Raw genomic sequence first — 7,722 nt, forward strand, 5'->3', positions numbered from 1 at the left:
TAGGATAAACGGATGTGGTTCAGGATGTGGTTATGGATGGATACAGGAAAGTGACGAATAAGTGATGGAACTACATTGGACTTATGGGGCTGTGAGTGAACAGGAATTGGTATAATGTGGATAGTTCTAAATACTAAATGGTTGGCAGGAATTTGTAGTGGGTGAATACAGGTGTCGGCATTAATGAAGGGAATAGTTGGGTTTGAAATAAAGTTATGGTGGGTTGCAGGTCAGGTTGGTATTAAAGGATCGGAGGTGGCGGGTGGTAATAAATATATATATATATATATATATATATATATATATATATATATATATATATATATGGACAATGATCTACAATGTGTAGAACTGAATATCTGGTACAGAGCTTTTGACTATACATACAGAATAAAAACAGATGCTGAAAACTACATCCCATATTCAAAACGAGTAATACTGTTGTGAACCATTCCTAGTACAGGGCAGCACGGTGGCTTAGTGGTTAGCACTTCTGCCTCACAGCACTGGGTTCATGAGTTCAATTCCCAACCATGTCCTTATCTGTGTGGAGTTTGTATGTTCTCCCCGTGTTTGCGTGGGTTTCCTCTGGGTGCTCCGGTTTCCTCCCACACTCCAAAAACATACTGGTAGGTTAATTGTCTGCTAACAAATTGACCTGTGTGTGTGTGTCTGTGTCTGTGTCTGTGTCTGTGTGTATGTGTGTGTGTGTGTGTGTGTGTGTGTGTGTGTATGTTAGGGAATTTAGACTGTAAGCCCCAATGGAGCAGGGACTGATGTGAGCGAGTTCTCTGTACAGCGCTGAGGAATTAGTGGTGCTCTATAAATAAATGGTAGTATAGTACCGTATATAAGGTCATAGTCACATAACCTGCACTCAAGGAGGTTATTGACCATCAATCATGGCCCATTGCTACTGATTTTGGAGCGAGAGGGGGGCATGTGCCGGACCCTCTAGAGTACCTTAGGGTCTGATTTTTCCATCCAATTTTACTTTAGAGTAGGTAACTTCAATAGGAAAACAAGTAGGAAAATCAGGAACAGAGTATTTTGTACCAGGTCAAGCTGGACGGTCAAAAATGAATGACCCATGTTTCACATGAGCCGTGAAACCAGACTACATTATTTTTGCAGTAAGGTCTATGAATCCACAATCACCTGAAACAGCAGCAATCTAGGATCTCTAGGATAACAATCTGGCTTAGTGCAGAAGTCACAATAGAACTGTACAGGTGTTGACTGTGAGTCTACCCAGTCTCTTATGCTGTGATTCATTGATACACCAGCCCGGCCTACACAGCACATGGACTCATCCAGCCGACTTGCATAATAAAATGACAAGTCCTTTAGTGTGGCGTTAATAGCTACTGAGAGAGTTACACCTGGGTGGAGTTTCTCACTCCCATAATAATCCACCTCCAGATTCTTCTTCTTCTTCAAAAAAAAAACCTGTTAAGCAATTTCTTTTTTTTTCTAAAAGGGAAGAAAGTACAAGAGTCCTTTGGAACAGGTTTGACTGCGCCTGCTGACGTTTTGGCTCGGTCTTCAGATGGTTGTTAAACACCCAAAAAAAAAAAGTTGCCTGGAAAAACTGGTAATGTCAGGCGAGGTTTGCATTCCTCTGTGATTGTATAGGTATGGCTTGGTAGGAGATAGTCGCATATATAAGGAGTGTCCTTGTTGTCGTGAAGCTCAGATCATCTCCTTGTGCAGTGGGAGCAGCGCACGGCACTTAGGTGAGTAGTGAATATCAGCAGTCGGAGAGAGTCTTCCCTCTGACCTTGACTGGCAACAGCCTGTGTTACCTAGTGGCTCTGCACTTGCTAGAGCAATACATTGTCCCCTAGTTGCTGCTGTAGGGAAAGGCACCTGCTCCCTGGCAGGAAACTGTATAAGACTATTAACCTGTGCTTGTTTTACTAAAGGATATCTTCATGACCAACAACATTGATATTCATATTGCTTTGTTGTGTAGTTTTATTTTCTGCTATGGACTTGTCTTTGACAGCAGAATTTATTATATGTCTAAACTTATGGCGTGATTGTCAGACAAGAACTCTACTCCGTGCCGCACGTAGGGCTGTGTTTCCAAAATAGGTAAACTAGGTAAATGCCTAGGGCAAGGAGAACTGATTTTATGGTTACGTTGGTTACCTTTTTTTGATACCACTTGACTTTTATTAACTAGTGGTTCTGCCCAGTGAAATAATAGAGGGGGTTGTGTTGGATAGAGGGAATGTGAGGTAGAGAATTACTAATATAGTTGTTTTTTTTCGCTCACAATGTGGATGAGAAGTGTGAGCTTTAAATATGGCCCTGTTATCACGCCAAAAAGGGGCCTGTCCTCTGCATCATGCAACAGGTGGATCGTATAGGAGATGCTCTATATGTGCAAGCTGCTAACACACAGCAGATCTATATAGCGTGGTACAATAGCTGATAGATTTCTACCTGGTGCAACCACATTGTACAATACAGTGCACCAGTGCAGATCTGAAATCGCTAAGCATTCATCCAAGTACACAGCTGTCAATTACATGACTGTCTTTTCCAGCTATTCCCATTTTTTTTCCTACTACATTTGCATTGGCTGAATTAACTCAGGATGTAGCAGCTGGAAAATAAATAGGAAAATCAGAATCAGGTTATTCTCATGCTGTGAGAAGGGCTCAGGTTGTCAGTTATCCAACTGCAACCAACTTCCGCTGCAGCCCATTACATGTAAATTCCTGGATGTTTCTGTCTGAATATTATTTTTATACTGACCAATCATAATTCTGATGCAAATTACTGTATGGTTTCCTGGTTTTGGATTTCATTCTCACTATACATTATTCTTCTGTGCCTGGGGAGTTTGACTAATAACAAAGTGTGTAGAATATTTATTTATTTGTGCTTCCGCCTTCACTACAACCCTCAGGGGGTTTCCATAAACATAAGATTTTACAGGCTGGTGACTTCCTTGTAGCATCTTTATACAGGGACTGTGAACACGTGATCAAAGTTATAAAAGAAGTTAATTTTACGTTTGACATTCACTCTTTACTACCTTATAACTATACACCTGCATGTGGTATAATCACTTGTCCACAGTGACAGATCAGAGGGCTCAGATTCGCCTTCCCTTGTTTTCCAAGGTGTAATTAAACCAGTGTTTATTACTAACATGATCTATTCTGTCTTAGGTGTGTCAGCTATCTGAATGCTGCTCGTCCGCATTACACAGTGGGTGGAGAAGGTTCCCTCCCTGCCTTTCTGGGAAATTGCACACAAGCCCTTACAGTCTACCTGGCTCAGTGGTTCTTAACAGTTCAACAGTTCTCTATCGAAATTGTGAAATGTTTAGGACCACTTGACCAGGAGGACGATCTCTTCGGATTGCGGACACGATGGAAAAGCGACGCTTCCTTCCTCATCGGGATGAATAATGGCTCCTCTCTGTGGGGTACCACCGCACTTCTATCTATTTGTCAGAATGCACAGAGGGTGTTTGTAAATGTGAATCATTTCAAGCTGTTCCCTGCGAGAACTCAGGAATGTAATCTGACAGCCAAGGGGGTTGGCATTTAATAACTATATCTGTGCTTAGCATTCATTTCTGCCTCTATTTTTTTTTTAACTTAAAGTGGTCTTGTCACCTGAGCCAGTATGCAACCTATCAGTTTGTTATTAACCAGCGAGGGATCCAAGGCACAGCCTGATTAATATTCATGAGGTGCCAGTTCCTAGTGAACGGATTGGCTACATCCTTGCAAATATTAGTTTAGCGCAGGCAATCGCTGCCTCCACTCTGTGTAGGTGAGAAACAGGGGAGGGCCGGTGAATTTTAACAGGGGGGAGGGGGGGGGGCAAGACTCAACTGAGCAGCCTATTAGGAACATGTTAAAGAAAAAAAAAATGCAGTTGGCCCAGCCCAAGGTAGCCCACTATGGGGCTGGGCCGAGGGGCAAATGCCCCCCAACCCCATGGTGAGAATTTGACTATAAATAAATATCAGTATTGATCTAAAGAACTATTTCAAAGCAAATTAAAGGGCAGACTACGTGGAACTGTAGGTTGTTTTCTGCCAACAAGTAGTATGTTTATATAATTTTAAGTAGGGTACAACTAGGCCTAGTGTATGCAGAACTGTAGACCAGAGGTGTAGCTCTCCATCTGTTGTGGGACTACAAGTCCCAGCATGGTGTGGACGTAAATATATTGGTCTGAAGATGCGTGATAAATAAGTGACTTATGTTGGACTTCTAAGTGTGGATTAAACTAAAAAGTGACCTAGTGCTAATTTTGTACTGTAAATTTATGACAGACAGCATTTAAAAAAAAAAAAAATCAAAAATAATTTCGGTGCTCCGAGATCAAATTACACTCCACTGTCTTAGCGAGATATATTAATTCCTTTATTATTTTCTATAATGTAATAAATGTAGTGGTTACAGGATTAATAAGCAGACAAATCAGGACACCTGTAACCTGATATTTCCTCATTCCGTTAATGCCACCCTAGGCTTCCTTTTGGGTGCTAGATATTGTAAAACAACTTTATGGAGCTATCTGGCAATCAGGACTGTCCTGTGAAGACTGACATTATATCCCTTAATAAGATGCACATCATCTAAATAATAAACAATGTGGTATTTGTTCTACAGAATAATTGCAAAATTAAATATTGAAATATAATAATTTAGAAAATATAAAATACCAGTCTTTATAATAAAAGCAGATAGACATAGGCTGTTTGCAGTAGAGATGATTGGATGTGTTTGTACTCTAACCAAAAAGTATTGCATGGGGTCATGAAGAGCAGGTGGGAGGTAATAGAGAAGGAAATAGATTTTTATTTTTATTTTGTTAAAAGCATAGCTGCTGCAGTACCATGTGAGGTCAGCAGATGGCGAGCTCTCCCATTTTTCTATGTATTAGAGAGCTTTAAACATAATTGTATTACTATTTTGGCATTATGTATTTGTGCACATGATATATTTGATATCAATGTGTGAATATAAAGCATTGAGTATTTTTTCTGAGAGATAAAGTAAAGACTATCCACGTGGAAATACCACGTTAACCTCTAGTTACAGCCTTCTCCAGGAAAACTCAGTCAACTTATTCTATATCATCAATGTAAACTTCAATCATGCAACTATACAGTATTTTCTTTTATTTTGAAACCACTTTTAAAATTTCCATTACTTTGTTAATCTATTTTTATTTTACAAATAAAGGTGTCATTTAAATGCTCTTCTCATTATATTTGATATTTTTTGTAGAAAACTTTTGGAATAAACGGATTTTTTTTGTCCTTGATTATTGTAACGCAAATCAAATACAATTCCAGTTGGACTGCATGCTTCCATATTTTCTTTTCAGTGACTGTGACAATAAGTAATGTCTTAATATTTCACTATGATTTATGGTAGCTTATTAAGTTATGGTTAACTTAATAAGCACAGTAGAGGTAGACCAAAGGACATTGGCACTACTCCCTATGTGTGAGATAAATATACCTATTTATAAGTAGAATTTAGCTATTATGCATTTACTATAAATGTTTCATATAATTATTGACATACTTATACCATACATTTTTTTTCACACAAAAGCAATTCCTTTGTATAACTGCATTTATTAATTTAACTGCGAGCTGCAAATGCAAAATATTAACATAGAGAAAGAACAGAGCCACCTAGTGGTCAAGTTACGATAACACAGCCACCTGTTATGTACATAGAAAATATCTTTTGAGCAAATCTAGGTATAGGTGCACAGTTTGTTTTACACCCATTTGTTAAATTTAACGAAACAGCTATCACATAATAAAAATATATATATTTTCTAGAAAAAATTGGCTTTATAGATGTAAAATAAATAACAGACTAGCAATATACTCATAAAATAGTCACACAGTGTCGGTATACACGTGAAATCTGTCTAAGCATCTACCTAATTAAGGAACAAGAAGTCACCACTTGATATAAATATACATCAAGTATATATGTATCCCCAAGCGAACTATAAATGAAATTGCTGCCGAGTTTATACTTTAATACATACTTGCCAACTCTCCCTGAATGTCAGGGAGACTCCCTGAAATAAGGGTGATCTCCCTCACTCCCTGAAGAGTCAGGCATTCTCCCTGATGCTGAGCCAGTACAAGACGTGGTTGGCTTCGCCATCTGTGGCATGATGACACGGTTCAGAAATTGTGTCCTATGTCCATGTATTGTTGCCTATGGAGGTGGCCATTTTCATAGAGATCAAGATTTAATCAAAGACTGACAGGTAAGACAACATGACTTCAGTAATGGAGACAGAAATGTAAAAGACACTTCAGTATAGATTCATTAGCTGCTTTTTTTTAACGCATAGTTGCCTATTCTCACGGAATGTCCGGGAGACTCACGGGCTCCCGGAAGAGCAGGGCAACCTCCCGGTTCTCGCCCCAGCAATAGGTAAGTGGCGGGGGGCGGGGGCTTAATGACACAAATATCGCTTAATCTTAGCCCCGCCTCCTGCTGTAATTGGCCACAATTGTGACAATCATTTAGGGGGCGGTGTCAAAATGATGTGATTCATCAAGTCCTGCCCCCACACACCCACCTCCCTCGGGATCTCCCTGAAGCTAGCAGGGAAAAGTTGGCAAGTATGCTTTAATAAATACGTCCACCACGGCCTATTTTCCCCACTCTCCAGCAGGTTACAATGTTAGGAGAAAGGTGCATTTACTGGTTATATGTAACTGTATGTTATGGTGGGAAAATATGGTATATAGGCCAACACCCTTTGGATTTACCCTTGGGCTGATTGGCTTTCTGTGTTGGGACTTTTTATTTTTAATTTATAAAGAAATAGCTATGCAGCATTGCTACTAACGCAAAACAATTTTTTACATTCTTGAAATGCTTTCTTTCTGATGAGGCAGCTGGTAAAACTGCACATTTGTGTCTCTGAGGCTCTAAAGTACTTAGAACCTTTAAAAGAATTTTGATTGTGTGAAGATTCCATAGCATGCTGTAATATGCAGATCTCCCAACAACTCAAAATTCCAGATTGGAACATGCCTCCTCAAAAAAGGGGGCTTGGAAATGTCACATTAGGGGGCGTGAACACACCCCAGGGGCTTCACTGGGATAAATGTATGCAGTATTTGTAAGTGCACTTGCAAAATAGTCAGCATTAAAAATGCTATATGTGACACAACCTGCGCAACAAATCAACTTATACACACTAGAAATCACTAGTACGTGGGTAATGTCAGGACCTGCTGTCTAAGAAAGATGCTTCAAGTTATATTAGTAAGAGGAAGTGTTAGATTTCCCTTATTCAACGCCAGACAATATCAGCTCACAGTAACAGTGACATTGTTTCAATTTAGACGTTACCTCTGCAGAATGAACAACTTTAGATGTTACCTCTGCAGAATGTTAAAAAGACTTGTATGATACAATGAGGCTGTTTTATATCTATAAAACAGCCTCATTGTATCATACAAGTCTTTTTAACATTCTGCAGAGGTAACATCTAAAGTTGGGCACACACTGAGGCAATTATCGTGCAGATCACCATTTGGTCTGATAACGCATTAGTATGTACGGTCCTACGTTCATGTTTTATTGTACCAAAGCTCATCGCATCATTTGATTCGATTTTATAAACTTACTAAAAATCACGATCAATGATGGAACGATGCCGGGCAAATGTGGAAGTGTGTAGGCACTCACCACC

The 7,722-nt window shown here is 39.4% G+C and overlaps 1 long non-coding RNA gene across 1 annotated transcript; it reads left to right on the forward strand.

The window, feature by feature from the left end:
• The first annotated feature begins 1,576 nt into the window (after nt 1-1,576).
• Nucleotides 1,577-5,304, forward strand: LOC142108483 (uncharacterized). Its single transcript, XR_012680160.1, has 2 exons — nt 1,577-1,736; nt 3,186-5,304. It is a non-coding gene; the product is annotated as an uncharacterized LOC142108483 (long non-coding RNA).
• Nucleotides 5,305-7,722: the final 2,418 nt, after the last annotated feature.

The sequence above is a fragment of the Mixophyes fleayi genome, chromosome 12 (genome assembly GCF_038048845.1).
Source record: "Mixophyes fleayi isolate aMixFle1 chromosome 12, aMixFle1.hap1, whole genome shotgun sequence".
In the NCBI taxonomy this organism is placed as follows: domain Eukaryota; kingdom Metazoa; phylum Chordata; class Amphibia; order Anura; family Limnodynastidae; genus Mixophyes; species Mixophyes fleayi.